This window comes from Meriones unguiculatus, chromosome 2 (genome assembly GCF_030254825.1).
Source record: "Meriones unguiculatus strain TT.TT164.6M chromosome 2, Bangor_MerUng_6.1, whole genome shotgun sequence".
Classification (NCBI taxonomy): Eukaryota; Metazoa; Chordata; class Mammalia; order Rodentia; family Muridae; genus Meriones; species Meriones unguiculatus.
Genome location: NC_083350.1, coordinates 99077867 through 99100998, shown reverse-complemented (window position 1 = coordinate 99100998; position 23132 = coordinate 99077867). Strand labels below are relative to the sequence as shown.

General features: G+C 42.9%; 2 non-coding genes across 2 annotated transcripts; both read left to right on the top strand.

The window, feature by feature from the left end:
• The first annotated feature begins 9103 nt into the window (after positions 1–9103).
• Positions 9104–9175, top strand: Trnad-guc (transfer RNA aspartic acid (anticodon GUC)). Its single transcript has one exon. It is a non-coding gene; the product is annotated as a tRNA-Asp (tRNA).
• A 557-nt stretch (positions 9176–9732) lies between these two features.
• On the top strand, positions 9733–9804 carry Trnaw-cca (transfer RNA tryptophan (anticodon CCA)). Its single transcript has one exon. It is a non-coding gene; the product is annotated as a tRNA-Trp (tRNA).
• The last annotated feature ends 13328 nt before the right edge of the window (positions 9805–23132 follow it).

Genomic DNA, 23132 nt, shown 5'->3' with positions numbered 1-23132 from the left:
GGGGGGGGGTTGGTTGTTTATTTTTTGTTTTGTTTTTTGTTTTCTTGAGACAGGATCTCTCTGTGTAGCCTGGGCTGTTCTGGACTCCCTTTATGAACCAGGCTGGCCTTGAACTCACAGTGACCCTCTGCCCTGCCTCCCTGAGTGTTGGGATTACAGGCGTGTGCCAACACACTGAACTCCATTGCTGTTCTAAACAATGCCTTTCCATTCTAAACCACCCCACCAAGGATCCCGTACCTGAAGTGGCTCTGGAAAAAATACAACCTCCAATTAAACATGAAACTATGCGCACCCTCTTTTACAATGAGGGAAGCTGCACTCTGGCCAGGGAAGCATGTCCTTTGGTATGTATCATGGCTTCCAGTCTAGCATGTTTATGGGACTCCTGAGTGTGTCAATGAGTGAGTCTCTGTGTCTTTATCTGGTTTCTTTTGCCTTTTCTTCGGCTCTTTTCTTTCTGTTTGCTTGTTTCATTCTAGTCTGATGTGTTAGTCTTTGTTTTATCTTTATATATTTTATTTTTTTATTATCCCTTAGAAGCCTATTTGTTTTCTAATGAGAGACAGAAAGGGGGTGGATATGGATGGGAGGTCAGATAGAAAGGAACTGGGAAGTAGAGGGGGATCGTAATCAAGATATATTCTATGAAAAAAAAAAAACCCTATAAATCCAAGCAGAGGAAAGTTGGAATAAGGTTACTAATAAGATCCAAATCCTTGGAGGGGGTTGAAGACAAGGAGGCTTTTGAAATAGTAATGCAGTGTTTACTTCTCCAGGCATATCCCCCGACACAAAATGATTAAATTATTATTATTGGCTCAAAGGAAAAACCAATTACACTATAGATTTTGGCTCCTGAAAACAACACAGAGCTCTAAAGCAGTGGTTCTCGACCTTCCTAATGCTGCAATCTTTTGATAAAATTCCTCATGTTGTGGTGACCCCCAACATAAAATTATTTCATTGCTACTTTGTAGCTGTAGTTTTGCTACTGTTATGAAGCGTGATGTAAATATCTGATTTGAAGGCTATATGATACAAGACCTCTTGTGATAATTGCTCCTCTGAAGTATGAAAAAATACTAGAATCACTTGCTGTCTTCTGACCTTTGCTTAATTGTCACTTGCTGGATCTCTTTGGAACCCAGTAACAGCCTAGCCAAACAAGGACAAATCTACCGGGACTCTGGGTAAGCCTCCTTGCAGCTAACAAGACAAATTTGGAAAGTTTGCTGGGACTGGCTCTCCTCTCAAATGCCAACCGGCAGGACTCAGCTTGTGACATTTGTAAAATGGGAAAGTTGATAGGCTAACGGTTGAGAAGAAGGAAGACCCAGAAGAACAAGAAGGAGAAGAAGTCTCCCATTGCTGTCCCACAAACTAGAGTTAACTGCAAGGACAGACTTGCCTTCACAGATGGCCTGTGGGCATGTCTATCAGGAGTTTCCTTGATGGATGACTGATGCAAAAGGGCCCTGCCCATTGTGGGTGGTGCCAGCCCTAGTTTGAGGTTTGAGGTTGCATAAGAAAACATCAAGCCATAGAAAGCAAGCCAGTAACAGCGCCCCTCCATGGCCTCTTCATCATCTGCTACCTCCATGGTTTACCTCCAGGTACTGGCCATGGTTTCCCTCAAAAACAGGCCATAACTTCTAAGCCAAATAAACCCTTTCCTTCCCAAGTTGCTTTTGGTCAGTGTTTTATCACAGCCATAAAGGACCAAACTAATCTTTTAAAGACTTTAATGAACTGCCAAGCCAACCCTGACATCAGTTGAGTTATAAGAGAATAGTCTTATCTACATACCTTTTGGTACTTTTGAATTTCATTATATCTGCATTGTGTTGCTTATTCAAATACTAATAACAAATGATAACTATAATATTATGAACCAAACATTTAAACCATAAATTTGTCTACATGCCTTTAATCCCAGCACTGAGGAGACAAAAAACATGTAGAACTCTGTGAGTTTGAGGCTAGCCTGATCTACAGAATGGGTTCTAGGACAGCCAAGGATACACACAGAGAAACTCTCTCAGAAAACAACAACATCCCAACACTCAGGGAGGCAGAGGCAGGAGGATCTCTGTGAGTTCAAGGCCAGCCTGTTCTACAAAGTGAGTCCAGGACAGCCAAGGCTACACAGAGAAACCCTGTCTCAGAAAACACACACACGGGGAGAGAGAGAGAAAGAGAGAGAGAGAGAGAGAGAGAGAGAGAGAGAGAGAGAAATTGTCTATATTTTAAAGAGAAATACATCTTTTTAAAAAACCTCATAACATTTAGTTAATTAGTTAGTTTTGGGTTTTTGGGACAAAGTTATGTATTTCTGGCTGTCTTGGACTCGCTTTATAGATCAGGTTGGCCTCAAACTCGTAGAGATCCACCCTTCTCTGCCTGCAGAGTGCTGAGATTAGAGGAGTGCATCGTCACAGCCAGAATAACTTGATATTTATAACACAGTAAAGCAGGGAAATCTGTCTGTGGAGGCCTCGTTGCAGCACCTGTTGGCACCACCTTCCCCACGGCTCCTCCCTTTGTGCAGGCTCTTTCCTCTCCTTGGAGGAGCCTACGTGCTTGTGGTGGCTGGTCCACCTCAACTGCAGACTGTTCTGGGCTTTTTTCTCTGTCTTGCTGATGACCTGCTGACTTGTCAGGATTAGTAGCTATATGGACCCGCTCAGTCCTAAGACAAACACAACTTCACAATGCCTCCACCCTCAGCCCCCAGACACGTCTTCAGCTGCAGCCCCAGCCCCAACCGTTAGTATTTTGGCAGCCTGCTTATGATGTCATCATGTGTCACTGGTCAGGTAGCCACACCTGGCAGGCGTGGTTCTGTTGCTCCTTAAAAGGATCAACCCGCCACTTTGTCCCTCTTCCTTTTCTCTGTCGGGGCGCCCCTTCCCTTTCTTCCCCCTATCATGTCTCCCTCTCTCCTCTCTCTCTCTTCATCTGCATTCAATAAACCTCTTTCATGTAAAATCTGCTGTGCACATCATCCTTGTTTTATTTGGTCCTAACACACACATCCCCAATCAGAGGTCCTGGGTGACTCTTGCTCTTTCCTAACAGTCTGGCAGTCAGTTTTCAAGCTTCTGAAAAGGACAGATTCATTCTGGGTATTTGGAGGTAGGATACAACAATTTCCACTTTTTTTTTTTTCTTTGTTCTTTACCTGTTTACTCTTTAAAAGCAAAGAAAGAGGGACTGGAAAGATGGCTTAGTGGTTAGGAGTACTGGACGCTCTTCCCAAAGACTTGGGTTTGATTCCCAGAATCCAAACCAGAAGGTTATTTTTTTTTCAACAGCTTCTTTCAGCCTCTTCATGTGGGCAACACTCATCTATATTTGAAAGGAAGAAAGAAAGGAAGGCAGGAAGGGAGGAATAAAGGAAGAAAGAAAGAAAGTAAAGAAAGAAGGAAAGAGAAAGAAAGAAAAAGAAAAAAAAAAAAAGCTGAACATGGTAGCACTCACCTTTGGTCCCAGCATTCAGGAGGTAAAGGCAGGCAGATCTCTGTGAGTTCAAGGCTAACCTGGTTTGCAAAGCAAGTTTCTGTAAGCCAAGTGCTACTTTAAAAGTTTTTTTTAGATTTGTTTCTTTTTACCTGATACGTGCCTGTATTTGGCCTCTGCGTATGTCTGTGCATGAGTCAAATCCCATTAGGACTGGAATGCAGACAGGTGTCTGCTACCACATAAGCCCTGGGTCCTAGAGCAGTCAAGCTTTTAACTACTAAGCCATCTCTCTAGACACTCTCCTCCCCAAATAAAATTTAAACTAACAACAACAAAAAAAGGCAAGAGGAAAAAAACCCTGCTTCTAGTCTAAATGCACAGCTGGTGTTCAATGTTGCTGGCTTAATAAAGAGGTTGCAGCAGGAAGAGCGGTGCACGACTTCAATCTCAGTCCTTGGGAGGCAAAAGCAAGAGCATCTCTGTGAGTTCAAGTTAACCTGGTGTACAGAGCAAGCTCCTCAACAGCCAGGGATACACAGAGAAACCGGATACACTGAGAAACCCTGTCTTAAGGGAGAAAAAAAAAAGTTAGTAAAATAGTGATTTATATCGACTCATTTTGTTAGTTCTAGAACCCATAAACTTTTACCAAATGCTTTGAGAACTGATTTGTATACTATTAGGTTTCGGTTTTGTGTTTGAGGTTAGTGGGAATCAAACCCAGAGCTTGGCACAGGCTAAGGCAAAAAGCACCAGAGCGACGATCTCAGCTCCTACAACTCTCCTAAATACCTGCCTCCCAGGCACGGTGGGGTTTTGCTTATTCTAATCTGTATCCACGCTTATAAATTCTGCGGGCGTGCGATTCCTCCAAGCTCCCAGGCCTTGTGCTCGCTCAGGCACCGGTTCTGCGAAATGGCCGCGATCTTGGCGGATTTGGTCTGGTAATACTTCTCTGGGACACCAGAGGGCGCGAGGACACGCGGCTCTTGTTTTTCTTTCAATCTCAAATCCTGGTGGGTGTGGAGAACAAAAGATGCGGGACACTGGCCTTTGAGACAAAGGGACCCGGGGAAAAGGCCGCCTGCCCCGTGTCGGATTCAGTTCCTCACTCGCCTTGGCCCTGGCTCCTTCTTCCCTGGCTGAGCTCAGAAAAACAGCATAAGCTCGCGACGATCAGGAAACAGGCGAACCGCAGTAGAATTAAACAAAAAAAACACAAAACAGAGGCTAGCTAAAGAAGGGCATTGGAGCCGTTTGTTTCGCCTAATATTGGTAATTTTAAAGTATTATGTTTTTTAGTTCAGGATAATCACAGGCATAGAGTAGAAAACTCGGAAACACAGATTGACACACACCCCTTTGTTTGTTTGTTTATTTTAGATCTGAAACCCCGGACAAACGGCTGAGGAGCTTATTACATCTCAACGTGGCCGCTGGCCGCCTGGCTCTCCCGGCTTCCCTCAGCACCGCACCTGTTGCAGAGCCCTGGCTCTCCTCAGCCCTGACCCTGACCTCCAGCCCCGAGTTTCGCTTTCCTTCCCCAGCTCCTCTTCCCCACAGAGCTCATCCATTTGGCTGTGTTCCCTTTTGGTGCCCTTGGCCGGCTTGGCTCCTGGTCCTCTCTCTCCCTCCCTTCCTCTTTCGTTCTCCCTCCCTCTCTCTGTTTCTCTTTCCTTTCTTTTCCTCCTCCCCCTTCTCTCTCCTCTTTTGGCCGGGTTCAGCCTGTTGAGGCAATTCAGCCCCTTCGGGATGCCTCTGGCAGGCCTCCCCCTCATGTCTACCTAAACCTCTTCAACCGTACCTTGGAGCAGTCAGACCTTTTTTTTTTTTTCATCAACATTATTCTTCTTTTCGTTTTTTTTTTCTTTTTCCTTTGAGACAGGGTTTCTCTGTGTAGTCTTGGCTCTTCTAGAATTTACCCTGTAGACCAGGCTCATTCTAACACGTTTTCTTCTATTTCATTCCAACTTCTCTAAGTGTTATAAGTGCATAAAGAGCAGAGCACTTTATGGTATTTTCTGACTGGGTGTGAGCGTCACTTTATGGGTCTTTGTCTTTGACGGGCTCCCCTCCCGTAGCCAGGGTCCTGAGATTCAGATGGTCCTCCTGCTAGGCCTCTTGAGATGCTGGGATTGAAGGTGTGAGGCACCACACCTGGCTGACAGTGAACTCTTATGCTGACAATAGAGGACAAAATCTCAAAAGTGCTACTGATAGCTTGTTTTTAATTTTGGGGTTTTTTTTGGGGGGGCGGGGAGGTTGGTTTTTTGTTTGGTTTTGTTCTTTGGGGATTTTTTTTGTTTTGTGTTGTTTTTTATTTTTGTTTGGTTTGGTTTGGTTTTTGGAGAAGGGTTTCTCTGTATATCCTTGGCTGTCCTGGACTCGCTTTTGAGACCAGGTTGGCCTCAAACTCATAGAGATCTGCCTGCGTCTGCTTCCCAGAATACTGGGATTACAGCCTGCACCACCACGCCTGGCTCAGACAGTTGTTTGTGTGTTTGTTTGTTTTTTAATTAATTATTTTTTTTAGTAATTACAGTTCATTCACTTTGTATCCCAGCTGTAGCCCCCCCATCCTCTCCCGATCCTACTCGTCCTCCCTCATCTTCTCCCGACAGCTTTTTTCCCCTTCGACCTGCAAGCAACTTGAAAACCATATTTGAGCTTTGTACCTGAAGCAGGAATAAAGTAGGGTTGCTTTGTTTAGCTACCCTACCCAGCCCACTGTAGGTGGCACCGTCCCTACACAGGTGGGCAGGGGTGTTAGCAGCCTGTGACATCATCAGCCTGAGAGTGGCTAGTTAAACGGGTATGATGGCTGCAGGTAAGCTTAGTTAAGAAGTGAATATTGGGGCTGGTGAAATGACTCAGTGGTTAAGAGCATGACTGCTGTACCAGAGGACAGGAGTTTGGTCCCCAGCACCCACAGTTAGCTCACAACCGTCTGTAACTCCAGCTCCAAGGGTTCCATTGCTGTCTTCTGACCTCTGCACTCATGTGAATATGCTCCACACACACACACAATTTAAAAATGAAAGTTATCTGAATAACAACAACAAAAGATACGAGTATTTCCCAAGGCTCAGGGAGCATCCCAGAACACGGAGGCAGAAAGAATAGGAGAGCAGTGCTTTGAAATGCTGTGTTTAGATGGGAGATGAACTCGCAGCAGCTGTGACTACCTGCTTGAAAAGCCCGTGCAATCTGAGGCCATCAGTATTCCATCAGCTCCCAGAAGGCCCCACCTGCCTGGAAGGAGAAGGTATAGTCACTGGTAAATAGTCCTTGTCCACCCACGCTTATGCAAGCAACTGTGACTAAATGTGCAGGGGTGGGGAGTGATGTAAAAAGGGGAAAGAAAAGAAGGGCTCTGGTGGGAGGGGAAGGGGAGTGGGAGACAATGTCAAACTGCATTATGTATGTGTGTATGAAACTGAATGGAACTGAAAAAAATTAAGTTTTAAAAAGTGATTACTTGAACAAAAGTGAAGAAAGTTAAGTGTGCTTTGTAGTCATGTAACTGTTTCAAAGGCAGGTGGACCTTGGGAGATGTCATCCTAGGATTTGGGCTTCCAACCTAAGTGAAAGGGAAAGTTCTTACAGAGGCTTGTTTGTTTGTTTGTTTGAGAGAGAGTCTCTCTATCCCTGGCTATCCTGGAACTCACTATGTAGAACAGGCCAGCTTTGAGCCTACAAGTAATATCTGTTTGCTCTTTCCCTGTCCTCCAGTTATGGAACTAAACACAAGTGCCACAGAGCTTTGAGTAGAGAATGACATGGTATGATTCATAGTTGAGAATCTTTGTGCTAGTTTTGGTTTTGCAAGCCTGTAAGCCTAGCACTTGGGGAGGCTGAGGCAGGAGGATTGTAAATTCAAGACTAGCCTGTGTTGACCTGGGCTATAGAGAGGGAAGGGAGTGTGAAGTGCCTCAGTAGAAGTCAGAGAGGAGAGATACCCAGGTGAAGAGAGAGAGGAGAGCCGTGTATGCGGGTGCCTGCGTCTTTTACCCCAGCCCCTGGCAGTGAACAGCTGTCTGTAGCACTTTTGGGATTTTGTCCTCTATTATCAGCAACGTGTCCGGCTTGCTTTTTAGTCCAGGCTGGCCTGGAACTAACTGAGATCATCCTGCCTCTGCCTCCCTAAAGTGCTGGGATTAAAGGGGTGCACCACCACGCCCTTTGTAACCTGTGGTTTCTTCCAATGCTGACAGTGAGGAATCTCCCACGGGCCCGGGGTTAATTACCAGCTCTTCCTTTCCATTTTAGGAAGCAGACAGCAGGTGCTGAGTCGCATGCTCCCTGATTTGAGCTGACTCAGGCTCCAGCTTAGCTTACTCCTTAGCTTACTCCTTAGGGAGTAAGGATCAACAGGGTGAAGCAGGCATGACCTGCCTCTTCTCCATACATAGGGCAGGGCAAACGGGTGATTTCATCTGACCTGGGTTCATGCTTCCTTGTAGCTCTGCCACAAAGACCCAGGGCAAGTCCTTTAAAGGGCACCCAGAGAAGGGCACCGCCATAGTTACCACATGGCCCTTTGGACCTAATAAGTTATTGAAGAGTGAGAAGCAGACACACACTACGAGATATGGAGGGGTTTGCTTTTTGAGGAAGTTAGTGTAGTTAGGGTGGGGGAAAAACACACACACAAAAGGGCCAAAACACCCCTCAGAAATTGCCATTCTGTCTACATTAAACAAATAAGCCCTAGCAACAGATTCTTTAAATGATCGTCTAATTTGTGATCTATAAAAATGCACTAGTTCTTAACACACTGCAAGAACAGGACCCTTCAGATATGCTAGTGAAAGTTCCAACATTATATTGTTTCTGGCTGTCTGGCTTCTGCTGTAGCATAAGCACCATACGATCGAGATTTATCCGTGAGGATTTCCCAGTGCATCTAAGGCAGTGTCTGGTGCATTATAAGTTCCAGGTGTCCCCTGGATCCTTCCCCATCAGGCCTGCTCACCCATGCCTGCATAAATGCGCTCGGTGACAAAGTTAAAAGGTTGTAAGTGGTCCCCTCCTTGCTGCCCTGGGGAAATAGCTCAGGGCATCCCAGACTCTCCCGTCGGTCCTCTTGCTGTATTTTCACAGTCCTGTGGTAATCCATGGCGCATCTCTGTTTTTAATTCTTTAAACAAACTTGTTCCCGTCATATTTATGCAGGGGCATAGGAAGAGTCAGTACAATTTCATTTGAAGGTAGCTCTTCGAGTGCACGGATCCCGTGTCCTGAACACGGACAACGCTTTTGAAAACACACAGAGATTCAGAACAGCTCTGGTCACAACAGAGGTCTGTCCCCATACGAGACACCTGAACTTCAGCTGCCAAACGAAAATACGAATTTGTGAGGATCCTTCGTCACGACCAGTCAGACACTAAACAGCCGGGAAGTTTGGGAACGCTTCGAGCTCTGGCAAGCTGTTTTCACGTGGTTCGCTGGCGTGAACTCGGCAGGGTATTTTATTCTAAAGAGACTGCGAGGAGGAGCGACATGCTCAGACCAACAAGTGCAGCAACCGGTCCAAGAAGTCCGGTTTTCAGGCCTCATTGCCGGCTGGGAGGCGATGGAATGAAGAAGCTTCTGCCTCCTTTAAGAGAAGACAAGAAAAGCCAGCCCTCACAGCTCCTCGTTAGTATAGTGGTTAGTATCCCCGCCTGTCACGCGGGAGACCGGGGTTCAATTCCCCGACGGGGAGGTTGTAGGACTTTATTTTTATCCTGTTGATGATCAACCATTTTACACTTCTATCGAAGAACCATTTGTAAACCAAAAGCTGTGTCCTCAAATAACCGCTTCTAAGTGAGAAGAAGACCCGCTCTCTCTGAGAGAAAACGCTCCGCGCTCCTGGCAGCCCCGCAGAGCGGGCAGGAACTGCTGGCGTCGGGCGCCATTTGGCACCGGCCCGCGCGTGCGCGGTGGAGTCCCGCCAGATTACAAAGCGAGGTCGCCGCTCCCTGAGGCCGCTGGGGGCGGGGCGAGGGCGGCTCCGCCCCTAACGGCGGGGCGGGGCGGAAGTGGTGGGGAGGGAGAGGAAGGCCGGGCTTCCTCCGACCCAGCGGGCGATTAGGCCAGGCTCCCGCCTCCGCCGGTTACCGCCCGACCGAGCGCGGGCCGTCAGGGAGAGCCGGGCGCTGAGTGAGCCCGCCCCGGCTCCGCCATCTCCTCAGGGAAACGCGGGGAGCGGCGGAGGGGCGGGCTTCAGCCGCCATGTTCGCGCACTCCTAAGAAACCGCGCGAGGCACAGCCCAGCAGGACCTCGTGGCGCAACGGTAGCGCGTCTGACTCCAGATCAGAAGGCTGCGTGTTCGAATCACGTCGGGGTCATGGCTGCTTTTTGTTTGCTTTTCAATTCGCTAGCCTAATGTGAACCGTGTTGTGTTCCCGCCGTTTTTCAAAAATGCTTTTTGTGCTCTAAGGCTTCGGTCAAAAGTTACCGTAATACTTTTAATTGCTGATAAATAAGGTTTATCAAATATTGTGGCATCTGAGAGCTGGATTTAGGCCTTGTAAAGTGAGAGCTCTTTTTTTTTTTGTTTTGTTTTTGTCATTAATGTAACAATGCCTTGAGAAATGGTCTTACTGCAGTGCATTAGGCTTCTGAACCCGCTGTGATTTTTCATAGCAATTACACAATATTGCGGTACAGACTCTTTCTCAAAAAAAAAAAATGGTTTCAGTCTGATTGCTTTCTCAGTGCAATATCGCATACAATTTATGAAATGATACAGGTTTTGAAAACAGTTCTGTCAAAAGCCACTGGTTGCCATGTGTTGGAAAGTGGCAGGAAAGTTGATTTAACTCTGCCCCTGGCCTTTACTGCACATTGCAAGGTGATAGAACCTGTTCTGTCTGCATCAAAAAGCTGAGATTGCGTGCAAATGAAATAATACGTTTGGCTCCAGCTAAGATAAAGAAGTAAGAGAAAAGTGGAAGAAAGGCTAAACGCTGAAGTGTGTATTCAGATTTTTAGGGTGGAGCCCTAACTCACTCCTGCCCCCACCCTAGTAACTGGAAGGTGGCTGTTTGGAGACAGAGTTGATTCAGTAAATGAGGCTGTTAGATGGAGTCCTAACGCAGTCGTGCGTCATGCTTTTGGACACTTGTCAAGGACGTGCATGTGGAAAGCTGGCGTTAGGCTGGAACAAGAAGGCAGCCACCCTCACGTGAAACCAGTGTTGCCTGCTTCTACAGGGAAGGGGAGAAGTAAATGAGAGGCCCACCATGCAGGGCCGTGTGTCCTTCCAATTCATCCTGAGGGAAGCGCAGTTGTTATAATTTGAGACTTTGTTATTCATGACTTTGACAAGATCACAGAGAACATAAAACATGGCCTAGACTTTTTCTGGACTGCACCCTGAAAACACAGGAAGGTAAAACTGAGGTTCCGTTTACCATACAAGTTAAAGGGGTCAAAGGCTACATACAGCAAAATGCTATCTAGGTCATAAAGCAGTGGTATATTCTGTTTTCTGTTTCAGTTGTGTTGCTGTGATAAAACACTCATACCAAAAGCAATTTGGGGAAGGAAAGGGTTTATTTCAACTTATAAGTTACAGGCCATCATTGAGGGAAATGAGGGCAGGAACTCAAGGGAGGGACTTGAAGCAAAACCACAGAGAAATGCTGCCAGCTGAACCCCTCAGCTAGCAATGCTTACCTAACAATGCTTAGTCATTGTTCTTACACAGACCACCTGCCTAGAGAATGGGACCGCCTATAGTGGGCCTGCCCTGGCCTGTATCCATTAACGAGACAGTTTGTTAGACAGTTCCAGGCAGTGCCATATGCTAATCTGGGCAATCCCCCAATGGCCACAACTCTCTTAGATGACTCTGGGCTATGTGAAATTGACAAAGCTAACTAGGGCAAATATATATACCTGGCTGTTTTTGCTTGCTTGTATGAAACAGGATCTTACTATGGAGCTGTCCCTCTCAGAACTCACTATGTAGACCAACCAGGCTAGCCTCAAACTCACAGGGATCACCTGCCACTGCCTCCTGAGTGCTGGGATTAAAGAGGTGTACCACACCTGGCCAATGACAATTTTTTTTCCTAGAACTTCAAGGTCCTAGTTTTTTCCTCCAAAGCTGGAGCTGTGTAGTTTCTTAGAATGGCTAATAGGGTGGATTTAATTTAGAAGCAATCTAAACTGCATTTTAACTAGGCTACACTAATTATATAGGGATGATGTGAAAAGAAACTCAGGAATACACACATCCACCTTTGAATCTTCAGTCACATTTATTTATTTGTTTAAAAGATTGTGTGTGTGTGTGTGTGTGTGTGTGTTGTGGGTGATGTGGGTGAGATGGAGGTCTTTATGGCCCTGGGTTTCAAGACTCTGGAGGTGGAGTTACATGTTGTTGGATGCCTAACAGTTCAGGACCTGTGGAAGAACATCAGGCACTCTTAATGCTGAACTATCTCTCAGTTTTCTATCCCTGAATTTTCAAAATCTGGACGACACAGAATAGCTCTCTGGCTTTGTGCTTTTTCATTAAAAAAAAAAAAAGTCTAGTATTATTTATCCCAAAAAAGGGATTTATCTACTGGTGCAGTATAATCTGGTTATGTGTTCACCTGATTAATAACCTTTCTTCTGAGATTATTTTTAAGTCAATTACCCAAAATAGATATTCTCTGGATGAGCTGAGAAACTGAATGTTTTAATGTGCAGCATTGAAGACAGACTTTGAATTCTGATTAGCTTAATGATGCCTTTATTTTTCACTTTTTTTTTCGGCCCCGGGGTGGGTGTCTTTGTCTGCCTCAGCCTCATATTCCAGGCATGGCTCACCACACTTAGTTCTCATACTAATTTAGTTTTTCCTAATTAACACTTCTTTGTCTTTTTTCTTTTCTTTTTTTTTTTTTTTTGTGGGGGTGGGAGGCATGCTGGTACCATCATCATGCACATGGAAGTAGATAAAAACAACCCGTGGGAATCAGCTCTCTTCTTTACCCTGTAAGTCCCAGAGATGGAACTTGGGTTATCAAGCTTGGCAGCAAGTGTGCCTTTACCTGCTGAGCCATCTGACCAGCCCTCTCAAGAGTAATTTTAAAAGAAAAATATTTATGATTCAGATTCATACATGTTCCCTGTGGAAATCTTAGGAAATATAGAAAAAGAAGAAAATAATTCACCTGTGCCTCACTGCCCAACAGCCTGCTTTATTTTATTGGGTGAAGGTGTTAAGGTATGCCTAAGGCAGTCAGAGGACAGGGTACCAAGTCAGTTCTCTCCTTCAGTCTCAAAGGTTCTGGTATCTCAGGTCAACGGGAACCTGCTGCGGCATCTTTTGTTTTGTTCTTCTCAGACAGGGCTTCTCTGCATAGCCATGGCTGTCCTGGAATGTGTTCTGCAGAGCAGGCTGGCCTCACACTCACAGAGCTCTGCCTGCCTCTTCCTCTTAAGTGCTGGGATTTAAGGTGTGCATACCCTCTGCTCAGCCTGCTGAGCCATCTTAATGCTTCATTTTCCTAACTGGAAATGGTACAAACGTTACGGTCAGTAAGGATCTAGTATTTGTTACTGCCTTGATATGAAGTGTCCCCTAATGATCCATATGCTGGAAGCTTGGTGCACAGCTGCTGGCTCCTTTGAAAGCACTAATTCATCAGCGAGATTAATTCATTGATCAGTTCATACTGAATGTGCTAGTGGGTGGTAGGGCCTGGTAGATGGCCGTATGTTAGATTTGTTTATTTTTTAAATTTATTTTATGTGCATAAATGCTTTGCCTGCATGTAGGCCTGTGAATAACATCTGTGCCTAGTACCCTCAGAGGTCAGAGGAGGGATTGGATTCTGTGGAGGCTGCAGTAAAGGATGGTTGTAAGCTGCTGTATGGGTGCTGGCAGTGGAGCCCTGGTCTTCTGCAAGAACAGCTACTGCTCTAAGCCCCTGAGCCCTCTGCAGCCCACTGTCTCTCTGCTTTTTGGCTGCCACGAGGTGAGTGTTCCTCCACCATGCTGTTCCGTGGTAATGTTTCTGCCGATCACAGAGTGAAATCTCTGAAACCGTGAGCCAGCAGGAACCTTTCAACTTGTGAGCTGATTTGCTCACATATAATGTCAATGTGACAACAAATGACTCACAGTCATTTTCTTTGCGAATTTTTTTTTTTTTTAATTTTTAAAAAGGCATGCCTGTGTGGATTTGTGCATGTGAGTACAGTACCTGCAGAGGTCAGAGGAAGATGCCAGGTCCATGTGATCTGAGTCACAGGCAGTTGTAAGGAGCCGGATGTCCAGTCCTCTGATAGAACAAGTATTCTTAGTTGCTTAACTATCATCCCTCCAGCCCCCGGGGTGGTTTTGATTTTATTACTGTTTATTTATCATTATGTATACACATGCCTGATGTAGGGGCCACAGAGAGGTCAGAAAGCAACTCTCTTTGGTCAGTTCTCCCCTCCACCTTTTATGTTGGTTCTGTACATGGAATACACAAACTTGATTGAGTCCCCTGATATAGGCTATGTACACCAGGCTAGCCTCAAACTCACAATCAGCCTTCCAAGTGTAAAAATTACAAACTTGTAAGCCTGTGCCACCTGAGCCGGGTCTCACTTTGTAGCCCTGGCTGTCCTGGAACTCAGTGTGTAAGATCAGGCTGGCCTTGAACTCAGAGAGATCCACTGGCTTCTATTTCCCAGCTGCTGAGATTAAGGGCATGAGGCACCACACCTGCCACATCCTTCCTCTCTCCCTACCTCTCCCCCCTCGCTGGTTGCTTGGCTGGCTGGTTCAGTGTTTTGAGAAATGGTTTCCCTGGGTTTATAGCTTTGGCTTTTCTGGAACTCTGAAGACCAGGCTGGCCCTGAACTGAGATATCTACCTGCCTCTGCCTCCTGAGTGCTGGGATCAAAGATGTATGCCACCACACTCAGCTCTGTTTTTGTTTTTGACATATTCTTTTTTCTTTTCATTTTATATATAAGTGCTGTTTTCTTTTTTCCTTTATAAGATTTATTTATTATGTATACAATGTTCTTTTTGCATGTACACCTGCACACCAGAAGAGGGCTCCAGATCTCACTATACATGATTGTGAGCCACCATGTGGTTGCTGGGAACTGAACTCAAGACCTTTGGAAGAGCAGCCAGTGCTCTTAACCTGAGCCGGCTCTCCAGCCCCAGAGTGCTCTGTTTTCATGCACACGAGAAGAGGGAATCAGACTCCATTATAGATGGGTCCATGTGTAGCTGGAAATTGAACTCGGAACCTCTGGAAGAGCAGCCAGTTCTCTTAAGGGGTGCAGCATCTCTCCAGTCCCAATGTTTTCTTGTTTATTTTATTTCATTTCATTTTATTTTATTTTATTTTTATTTTATTTTTATTTTGTTTTTTTGAGACAAGGTTCTCTGTGTAGCCTAGACCATGTTGGCTGTCCTGGACTCTGTAGATGAGGCTAGCCTCAAACTCAGAGCAATCCGCCTGCCTCTGCCTCTCAGAGTGCTGGGATCACAGGCCTGCTTACCACGCCCAGCCATGCCCCAAAGGTATTCTTAAGTAAATGTCAACAACATGTTTCTGTGGCCCTGCAGTATTTCCTCACACAGATATGTCAGAAGGTATTCGTTGTGGTTTGAATCTGGAATGTCTCCCGTGGGCTGGTTTCCAGCACTTGGCCCCACCTGAAGTCGGTAGGAGATGGAGCAGGGTGGCAGAGCTGAGTCGTTAGGGATGAGTTATAATATCCATGAGTCCGAAACCAATCCATGTAAGACAGTCTTTAAAAAGTCAGGTGCACATTTACAGCTTGAGAAAGGGCCAGTTATCCAAATGGTTGAAGAAGATAAAGCTTTGGGAATGGCAATATGGTTAAGTGTTATGTACAGAGCCTCAATTCAACCAACAGCAACGAAAAATAAAAATAGGCAATTTTTATGACAAAATATTTGCACCAAATTGTGTTTTTCAAAACTTTTCAGTCAGGCACAATGGTGCATGCCTGTAATCCCAGCACTTTGGGAAGCAGAGGCGGACAGATCTCTATGAGTTCGAGGCCAGCCTGGTCTACAAAGTGACTCCGGACAGCTAGGGCTTTTGTTCATTTTTTTTTGTTTTTGTTTTTTTAGCTTTACTTTATTTGGGGTACCTTAAAGCCTCTCCCTTCCAACCCCCCTACCCTAGGCAGGAGAGAGGAGCACCACAGGAGACAATTATCAGCTGTGGACAAACTAAAGCCTAAACTGAAATCCCATATTTGGGATTAAAAATATATCTACATAAAAATATTAACATAACTGGGTTTTTAAAGAAATGAAAACTTCCATTGTAAGGGCTACACAGAGAAACCCTGTTTCAGGAAAAGAAGGAGGATGAGGAAGGAAAGGAGGAGGAAGAAAAAGAGAAAAAGAAAAAACACAACTTTACATTAACTTTAAAATATTTTTCCATTGATTCTCAAGGTTTTAGACATCACTTATATTTTAAGGTTTTAGTTTCATACACATTTCAACATTTTATATATATTACTTTTAGGCAATAAAAGTCTTTTGTTGTTAAATCAAGGTCTCACTATGTAGCTCAAACTGACATCAAACTTGCCATCCTCCTGCCTCAGCCTCCTCAATGCTGGAATTACAAGTGACCAAACCCAGCTGTCATAGAAGTCTGACTTAGGAAAGAGGGTATAACAACAAATTAGGTGCGCAAAATCCTAGTGGTTATCAGTGGGGATCTTCAAATAGAGATCAAGAAGGGCAGCAATTAGTGATGAAGGCTGAGTCTAGCCACCACAGCAGAAGAGCTGTGAGGACAAGCTGGTGGCGACAAGTAACAGAAGACCCAAGAGGCAGTAACTGATGTTTCTCAGGTCAGCCATACTGACTTCAGGGACAGGAGGCTCAGAGAAACTTAAAGCCAGGAGCTCTCAGTCTCTGAAAGAGGCCCCTAGCCTGCAGAGTCAGTCTCAAGATAGCCAGGGCTACAAAAGAGAAACCCCATCTTGAAAAACCGGAAGGAAAATAAAAAGAGACAGGCAGATCTCTGTAAGTTTGAGGCCGGTCTGATCTACAAAGCAAGTTCCAGGATGATACAGAGAAAACCTGTCTTGAAAAAACAAATTGATGATAATGACAATGATGAAGCAGGATGTGGGGATGCACCTCTTTATTCCCAGGCCCTGGGAAGTAGAGGCAGTCAGATCTCTCTAAGTTTGAGGGCAGCTTGGTCAGCAGTGTGAGTTCCAAGACAGCCAGCACTACACAGAGAAACCCTACCTCCAATAATAATAATAATATTAGTTGTGGGTTATTAATATTCGTTATTGATTTATCTTTTAGTTAAACAGTGGCTATTCCTAAACCAGCTATATTCACAAATCACCACACAGAGACTAGGATTTATTTAATTAACCCAGAGCACAATGCTGAACAACAGTTACTCCATCCTAAACCTCCAAGCCCACATAGCTTCCCCCCATTCAGATTTCCAACATTATACTTGCTTTTAGTCATATCTTAGGTCCAGTTCACCTCTCCTCATGGTTCCAAGTCCTGTCCTCCCGATCTCTGCTCTCCAACTCCTTCCTCCCACTGGCTTTCTTCTCCTCCGCTCCGGACCAGGATGTCTCACCCTATTCTCTCCATTACCCAGCATTGGCTGGTTGTTTTATTGAAATTAGAGAACAAATGGTGGCATGTTTACACAAACTTGAGACAGGTGCTGTTTAGAATAAACATCACAATGCAATGTCGGGATTGAAACCAGATAGTGGGGTAGAGAAATCAGCATTTGAGTGAACAAGGGTAAATTTAAATTGTACACATTCCACAAGAGCATTATACCAACATTTCTCCCTTTAAATCCAATAAAAAGCCTCTTTTTCTTTCAATACAATAATAATTATAAAATTATGAAAACTATTAGGTAAGGTTTACATGTGCAATGTTCAGTCCATGTGCATTTGGCAAAGTAGGAGAAGATATTTGATTATCCTATCTTGACAAGTTTAGAGCTCTATACTTGTTAACTTTTATCCTTATTGGTATTACCTATATGAAAATTTTTTCTTAAATTCTAAACAACTTAAGTTTAGTTGTGGAACTATAACTATTTGGTCTTCAATCCCACCAGAGACTTGAGAAGGAATAAAATTAGTTACTGGAGTAACTAGGAAGTACATGTTAACTGCTTCAAAAAAAAAAAACAAAAACCTGACAGTTTGCTGCCTGAACAATCACCCCAAACTCTCTATAACATTGGAGCATCATCTTCAGCCTTCTGGGCCAGTATATTTGACAGACATATGTGAAGCAGAAACTATTTAGGCCCTGTCTTGGCAGAGTTCGGCAGTCAACTTGTCCTGCATTTAAGCTTGCCCATTTTTGGCAGAATTCTGTGTGTCCTAAAACAAAGACATTTTCTTTTTGCCCAGGTGGCTCATCTCCAGATGGAGGTTCCTTGATGCTCATCATCATCTTTGAGGTAGGCAGGGTGCTGCCAATAGATGACCTGTCTCACCGTCAATGAGTCCTTAAAATAATAGATATTTTAAAACACCATATTCTGTAGGTCTCTGAAGTTTTTGAAAACTTACCGATATTTATGTAATCGAAATGTCAACAAAATCATATCTATGTTAAACCTAGGATGTATATTCTTGTGACAAATTAGACTAATGTCTGACGTGACTATGAGTTGATTAACTAGCAATAAACTTTCATTACCTAATACTCTAAAGAGTTTGTAATAGCACTTTAAAAGTATTGGAAGTAACCTTGAATTTGTATCAATATACTAAAATTTACCAATGTATGAAAAATACTTATTTTTGCATCAATATACAAAATCCTATACCAGAGTTAAAAAATAACCTTATATGAGAATAACAGATAAAGCCTTGAGTAGATTCAATGATCTACCTTTTGTCTTATTATTCCTATATCTCTGTATTCCCCTTTCTTTCAACCCCTTTTCTCCTTATCTAAGAAAGATAGAGAAAAGAAAAAGGAATAGAGAGAAATCCCTGAGTCTAACCTTGTTTTCTCTCTGAATAAGACCATTAATAAATTATAACCAGCTCCCAATGACAATAAACAATCATAGCCCCAGAAAACAACCAAAAGCCTACCCAACCCCCTTTAAAGGAAGTTGGACATCATCCTCATGGATTTTTTCCTAGCTGATTTTTGGACATGCAGAAATCCTGTTAGGAGACCCAAAGGAAATTGGGGAAAATGCTTAATTAAGCAAGCATTTTAACATTTGTGGTCCAGTCTTTGAATACAGAGAATTTTTAGACTTAATAGAAGTCCTGTTTGGAACAGTCTAAAATGCTGGACCAATTGAGATTAGTAGCTTCCTTCAAAGCTCTTTTGGGAGCAGGCTTTGATAAGAAACAGCAATTGAAGCAGTCGAGGAAGGAACAAGCAGAATGCTGGAACATGCAAGATTCTGGAACAGATGTGTCAACATCTCAGCATGCTGGAAGGATGAATTCTGTCAGGTTTGACCAGCATCTCCGGTGTCATTCCTTTTGTTTTGCAAACATATAATTTATTACTAGCATTATACAGTCCTAAAATTATAAATATATGAGATGTGCAGGATGAAACTAAACTTTAAACCAATTTTATCTATGCCATTAAAAAATGGCATATAAATGTTGAGGATATTGTAGCCAAGGATTTACTGGCCATCTATTATTGAAGTTCTGGCTGGAGACATTTTTATGTCTCAGTCACTTTCAGAGTTGTTCCCATGTAAAGGGATCAGCACTTTATGTTACCTGTTCTGTTTAATCTTCTTGATTTCTCTCTTCTTGTGTGTGGTCAAGATCCTCTAGTGGTCTTCCTCTCTCATATCTGATCTTTATTAGTTTTGATGGAACCCCTAATTTCTCTTCTACTGTATGAATATACGCAAAACCTTTTCCCCAGAGTAACATAGTCCCTGTTCTCCATTTTGAAATTAGGACCTTTACGTGCTGCTGTAATTCAGCAGTCCTTTCTAAATTCCACTGTGTCTTAGCAGGTGTGCTACTAATCTCATTTAAACATTTTAAAATGGATAAGTCATTATTTAATCTATTTGGAGGAAATATATTTTCTGTTTTATGACCATATTTTTTAAATTACTATTAGATATTTTCATAATTGTTAGACCTATAGGATTACAAATTATATGAATTTCAGTGGATATACATGCTGAAGCACCATCAGCCCCAATTTGCAAGGGCATTTCCAAAACATTTACCATCTCTAACAAATGTGTAACCTTAGGCTCATGCTCTCCAGAATTTAAGGCAAAAGCCCACTGGAATTCTGAATATGAATCTATGGCATGGTGCATGTATTTTGGTTCTCCAAACTCTATAAAATGGAGCATACCAGCCACTGTATGACCTTGTTCCAAGACAACACTAAATAGGATCTGCATTTCTACTTTAGCATATAGACCTTCATCCAGTAATTGAACCTTAAGAATACACATATAATCTCCAGGCTGACCAAGTTGACCTATAGCTGAAGATTTTCTCTCCAACACCTCAATGGGCTGCCATTTAAGCCTGGTTGGACTTTTCTTATCTGGAACCAACTCTTTTGGTATTATTTTAAGTACCAGATTGGATTGTTCTGAAGGCTATTTTGATTCAAAGATTCCCCCAACCTGTTCTATGACCTTTAATTTAGCATCTATTTTTTCAGTCTCATTTTTTTCTCCAAGTCTGTCTTATCCTGATCTTTCCCAAAGAGGATATACAAAACTGAAATTGTCACTGAAAAAATTATCTGTATGCTAATAGAAACAAACTCAAATGGTCTCCAGAAGCACAGTGTCATTAGGCCCAGCTTCCCTTCTAAGAAGACTGTACCAGTTTAGATGCATGAGGTTTCTCAGTCTGTCTCTGGCTCCTGCTTCCAGGGAGAGGTATTTTTTTTTCTGCCTCCCTCACTGGATCCTAACCCCTTCCTCACTCTGGGAAGTTAAGGTCCACAAATGTTTGCTCCTCAGTCCGGCAAGAACCCCTTTTCAAAGGGATTTCTCTTTCTGCCTTGGCTAGCAAAGTCTGGCTTTGAAAAGCTTCCTTGTTAAAAAGCCACTTTCTTTTTTTTAACCTAAAAAAAATCCCAGCCTCTCTGGGATTTGTATGTATCAATTTTTGTTTTTCTGCAGCCTGCCGGAGGCTTTGTTGCTCTGAAGGGGGTCTGTCTACTCAGGAATCTGTGAGCTCCTGGTTTAGAAACTGCCTTTGCTTTGTTTTTAAGGACAGAACTAAAAAACTGCTCTATAGTTTTACTTTCTGTGTAAATTCTTGCTAGATTACTGTAAATTCTGCCCCACATTGGGCGCCTTTTGTTGTGTATTATTAATATTTATTATCGATTTATCTTTTAGTTAAACAGTAGTTATTTCATAAACCAGCTGTATACCCAAATCACCACACAGAGACTAGGATTTATTTAATTAACCCAGAGCACAAAGCTGGGCAATAGTTACTCCATCCTAAATCTCCAGGCCCACATAAATTTCTCCCATTCAGAAGTCTGGTTCTTTTCACGGTTCCAAGTCCTCTCCTCCCACAGGTTTCCTCTTCCCTCCAGGCCAGGATGTCCCACCCTATTCTCTCCATTACACAGCATTGGCTGATTGCTTTATTGACATTACAGAGAACAAATGGTGGCATGTTTATAAAAATTTGAGACAGGTGATATTTAAACATCACAATGCAATGTCCGGATTGAAACCATATAGTAGGGTAGAAAAATAATCATTTCAATGAACAAGGGTAAACTGTATACATTTCACAAAATCATTACACCAACAAATAATAATAAATCTAAAATTTACAAAAAACTCAGGCTCAACAGGTGAATTCCTATAGTGGGTTTTGGTCTTTGTGTGTGGAAAGGTGGTGGTGGTAGGACTCCCACCCAGGCCAGGACCTCATACATGCTAGATAATTAACGTATTCTTAAACACTCAAATGGTGGATTTTTTAAAAAAATATAAATTGGTTTGCTCAAAGGAAAAATACAATGTGTTATTATTGCCTCTAAGGATTAAACTCCCTGGAAATTTTCTGCTACAAAAGCCCAAAGGAGAAAAAATTAAAACAAAACAAAAATCAGAGTTCAAAAACATTGTCTTCAGGCAGTGCTCTGAGTAGGTACCCCGATTCCACTATTGCATTTTCTTAAATCAAACGTAGGTAGAAGAACATTATCCTCCAATATCACCAATACTTCTTCCTCCTCCAGAGATCTGCTTCACTGACCTCGCTACCCCGGTTCTCTCACCGAGTAGGGCAGCAGTTAGCCTGGACACTCCTATGTATTCCATCTTTGGTCAAATCTAGCCCTGTTAACTGAACCATTTCAGTTAGAACAGCAATTTCTGTTTACTAAAGTAAAAGCAAACCACAGTCAAATTCTTCAGTTACAAAAGTAGCAGGATAATTTACTAATTGGAGGACCTGCGGTCTGGCAGGGGGAAAAGTTTCTGGACTTTGTTTCTCTAGTTTTAATTTTAGACTTTACTGGAAAAGAATAACTTGAGCTACACTGCACATTGGGACAGTCCCACACAGACGTGTTGGGGTTACTAGTCTGGAACAGCAGGCTTTTGATAATATGTTTAATTCCACAGGGAAATAAAACACTTCTCTCTGCACAAAGGGATACTACGGGGGCAGGATAACTTTTACAAGATATAAAAATCTATTAAACAACTTGTTAAAACATTATTTTTAATTTGTATTACTGAATAATGAAGTTTGGTTTTTTTGTTTTATTTTTATTTTTTAATTTTTTTTTTGTTTGTTTGCTTGCTTTTTAAGACAGGGTTTCTCTGTATAGCCCTGGCTGTCCTGGAACTCATTTTGTAGATATCTTGAACTCAGAGATCTGCCTGCCTTTGCCTTCTGGATGCTGAGCTCAAAGGAGTGCCTATATAGCTCAGGACCTGAAATACTGAGTTATTTAAAAAGAGGAACTACTACAATAAAATTCTCCCTAGGAAACTAGTCTAACATTAAAATAACGTTCTACCAGGCACTGGTGGCACACACCTTTGATCTGTCCTCTCAGAGGCAGAAGCAGAGAGATCTAAGTTCCAGGCCATCCTGGTCTACATTGTGAGCACTAGGTCAGCCTAGACTAGAGAACCTTGTCTCAAAAAACCAAAATAAAACGTTTCTTCAAATTTACAGGTCTATTTTTAGTGAAGGTTATGCTTTTCAATTTCTTCCAATTTAATCATGTAGCATAGGTACATCATAAATATTGCTTAAACATGTTTCTGTTCATATTTTAAATTTTGTCCATGTTTAAAATTTAAGATTTTTTACATAGCATAATCTAGAGCTTAGACACGGAGGAAATGATTAGGATCCTCTGAATCTGAGCTCAGCTACTTCCTCTCCTGAGAAGTATCCCGAAACATTTCCTGTGTGTGTATACACGTACATACATTTATTGTTTAAAAAGTATATACATTGAAACATTACACGTTTTCATTAGCACTTAACATGTCTTATTGTGACTTTTTGCACATATAATAACTTCTAAATCATTCAGCTATATACATAATTTATATTAATGAGTAACATTTGCTGTAAAGACTTAGAGGACGTTATAATTGTAACATCTGAGACTCTTAGCAAGTTCTAACTAGAATCAATAGCATGAGATTTATAG